Source organism: Lycium ferocissimum, chromosome 11 (assembly GCF_029784015.1).
Source record: "Lycium ferocissimum isolate CSIRO_LF1 chromosome 11, AGI_CSIRO_Lferr_CH_V1, whole genome shotgun sequence".
NCBI lineage: Eukaryota > Viridiplantae > Streptophyta > Magnoliopsida > Solanales > Solanaceae > Lycium > Lycium ferocissimum.
Genome location: NC_081352.1, coordinates 43,542,180 through 43,546,006, shown reverse-complemented (window position 1 = coordinate 43,546,006; position 3,827 = coordinate 43,542,180). Strand labels below are relative to the sequence as shown.

The 3,827-nt window shown below is 33.4% G+C and overlaps 1 long non-coding RNA gene across 1 annotated transcript; it reads right to left on the bottom strand.

Annotated features, from left to right (window-relative positions):
- Positions 1–2,581: 2,581 nt before the first annotated feature.
- LOC132038648 (uncharacterized) lies at positions 2,582–3,134 on the bottom strand. Its single transcript, XR_009410183.1, has 2 exons — positions 3,051–3,134; positions 2,582–2,906 (listed from the first exon to the last, which is right to left on the bottom strand). It is a non-coding gene; the product is annotated as an uncharacterized LOC132038648 (long non-coding RNA).
- Between the last annotated feature and the right edge of the window lie 693 nt (positions 3,135–3,827).

Genomic DNA, 3,827 nt, shown 5'->3' with positions numbered 1-3,827 from the left:
AACTTCGCCGCCACCGTTTTATCACGTGAATGCTATCTTCCCGTACCGAAAGTATTTGCAACCGCCCATATCCTATAAACATTACAAGAAAATCAGTTTTTTAAAGTAAAATATATGGATAACGTGAAAAAAAAAACACTAAAAAATGTAAAAACACTTACTTTGGGCACTTTACATCGCCAAAAATGGCGACCCGGATTATCTTGGGTCTTTGATGTTTTTAGTTTACAGTAATAACTGCATTCGCAAATATCGGGTTGTATAGCAAACATTGAAGTTTCAAAACTTTGAGACATGTTTTTGAAAGTGCAAAGGTGTGTTGAAAGAGTCTATGGAGAAAATGAAGAAAGAGAAAGAATAAAGGTTGGGCCTCGGGTTTATCAAAGGATTTCGAAGACACAGTTTCGATTTTTAGTGAAAGGGACAAATGTAAATGTACACTTCGGCCCTTTCATTTCGCCGAACTTCGGTTTGGTTCCTTTTTTTTCAATGGGTTAGTTTGGTTCCAAATTTTTTTTTTTTGGGTTACAAAAGTGCCGGACTCTAATTACAAAGATGTAGATAAAACATTAGGGAGGAGAAAATTATGATACCTGGACTCGTGGATTCATCTGGGATTTCTTGTTTCAAAGTCGAGCCAATGAACTATCCTTCAGAAATTTATATAGCTCATGAATCGTAATTAAAGAGACTCTTTGATTTATGGAGAAAAAAGAAAAGGAAAAAAACGCATATGTGAAGGAAGAGATGTCCCGTAGTATTTTGTAGGGCTGGGCATAAAACACCGAAAACCGAATTACCGAACCGGAATTTTTTATTTTGGTATTTCGGTATTGGGCTTCGATTTTTTTTTTTATTCGGAATAAAATATAAAATTCGGTATTTCGGTTTCGGTATTCGGTATTTACAATTATACCGTTCGATAATTCGGTAAATACCGAATACCGAAATAAATACCAATAAAGCCTAAAGGCCCATAAGCCCATTGTATTAAATTACTAGTCCAGCCCAATAGGCTAGGCCTCCCATCACTCATCTAAAATTACTTCACAAAATCTCTAATCTGTTTTTTTAAATGGGTCAGCCACTGAAGAATAAAGATAGTGGCTTTTATTTTATTAAATAAATAATTGTCCAAACAACAAATACCAAATAAAACATCAAAAAAGGAAACTTCTACGTTCTACCCTCTATTTCAAATTTACACCTTTAAGTAATGATCTCAAGGCGGTGTTAATATTAAACACACGAATAGCTCCTAATTTGAGTCCATAACTATATAAGTTCTTTATTAAAGAGATTTTGTACGTTGACATTACTGCAATTGATAGAACAACACTTTTGCATGACATATTTTGCTTCCAAAACTATGTACGAAGCATTGAATTGCTTTATTCATGGAGCATTGGACAATTCATTTTAAATTAGCATAGTAGATTATTGATCATTCTCTTTTGAATGGTAAATCCCGAATACCGTACCGAAATTTACCGAACCGAAGTTTGATTTACCGAACCGAACCGAACTTTTTTGGTTCGGTATTTGGTATCTATTTTTAATTACCGATTACCGAATTACCGAACCCGAAATTTAGAAATACCGACCCGAATACCGAACGCCCACCCCTAGTATTTTGAAATGGTGGCTATCTGGACTTTAGTTGCACCATTATTATTCTGTGACTTCATTACTGGTACGTGGGCATTAGTTCCACATTAATTTTGTGAGCTTTTTTTAACCATTAGTTATGCATGAAAAATTCTAAAAAAAAATCCCCAAAAAAGGAGAAAAAAGATAAATTCAATTGTTGGCCATAGAGAGGTGCCACATCACCTTATCTATCCCTAGCTTTATATTATATATAGATGGTTTTGTTGGAATCCATTGATTAGGTGACTCATAACTCGCTTCAAGTTACAACTCCACCAAATAACTCCCTATAAGAAAAGACGAAGAGTTAAGCGATTCTTCAATGAAGAGGGAGTTAATGAATAAAGGGTGACGAATCTTTTGAGTCGAAGCGGAGTTACAAGTTTCAATATTGTCCTATAAAAATGCTAACCTGAGGTCATCCAAAAACGCCACAAAAAACATTGAGTGAGCTTCTTCTTCCGCAAAAAATTCAATTATTTTAAAATGGAGGGAGTAAGAACTTAATACAGTCAAAAAGCAGAAACTTTCTTCTTCCGCAAAAATTCAGAAGGAACACCTCGAGGGAAACGATTTCCTCAAAGAAAGAGAGAGAAACTGCACAAGTATTGTTTTACAATTTCATGTTCATTATCTACTTTGGTGTCGGATTACTAACATTCATGCCGTAAAAGATTCATTAAAAAACTACTATTGTTAGGAATAAAAAAAAAATCATTTTTAAGATTCGACTGAAAACTTTTAATTAAGGGGAATAATATTCTTCATCACACCACAACCCTTTAAAAGCGGAGAAATTGTTTTTTAGCCTTTACAAACTTTTTTAGCTTTATGACCTTATACAAGAGATCTTTATTTTTCACACATAAGAGGTCTGAAAAGGTCATTCATCTCAATTGACCCAAATTAAGAAAAAAACAACTCATAGACAAACACTGCAAAGTTCGTTATTTTAATACAGATATCATGAAACGTAAACGCGCATAAACTCGGACTTCCTTACATATAGTTGATTGGAATTAAATTTGTAATATCCCTTTTGATAATTCTCAAAAGTCAATCGGTTCCAGTACATATGAGTCCGTCTGAATTGAAAAGTTTGCAGCCCTTTGGTGTTCTGCAACAGTTGATGCATGATGCACGAAGCTTCTTATCTCCCGAAGATGGGCAAGTCATGTAACTCACATTGTCCATACGCTCCATTGTACAAAACTTGCCTTTTGTAGATTCAACATAATTTCTTTCCAGTAGAAAAACTGTTTCAAAGACAATAAACAGAAAGATAATCCTTTTTAAGTGTATATAAATATATAGAACTAAATTGATGCAAAAAAATTCATCATGAAATAGCTTTTTATTGAATGAAAAGAGGAAGATTAGTATTAGATAATAGACCATACCACACAAGAAGAGGACAGTGAGGACACAAACTCTGCTACTAGCCATGCTTGTTTACTTTAATTTTGTTTGCTTGGAGTATGTTATCTCCGGTAGTATTCATAAAAAAACCTATCTTACTGTGGTATTCCTATCTCCGGTAGTATTTATAAAAAAAACCTATCTCCGGTAGTATTTATAAAAAAAAAAATCTTACTGAAAAACTTGTGAGGTAAAAAATAGTAAATGCTAAGGGTCAAGTGTGGAAAAGAACAATTAATTCTTTCTTATCTATTTTTACAGATATGCATGTTGTCACTATGGACTACGCTTAAGTGGGAAATTTGCAAGTGAATTGAGGACCGAATCTAACTTTTAGGTTTTGCCGAAAGAAAGCAAAAGAATACTTCAAGAAGAATATAATCGCTAATTACTCAATTAAGGAAGAGATAATAAGTCTTCACCTTATCTCAATTATTTTCATCTCAAAGAAAGATTAACTTGTTTCAAAAAAAGGGTTAACTTGTTTCCAGGTGTTTTTTTGATTTGAGGATCTTTTGAGGAGTCAAAATCTCAAATTTGAGGGAGTTTTGGAGAAGATTTAAGGTGGTTTTGGGTAAATTTTAGATTTGAGCTTGAGATTGAAGATAAACATTTCAAATTTATATTTAACGTTTAGATATATAATAGATTTTAACTCGGTCTACACTAAATGACCTGGACGCATCCTGTGTCATCATTTATAATAGATTTTTATTCCAGCCTATACTAAAGGACCTTGATGTGCTTATATTGCGTTC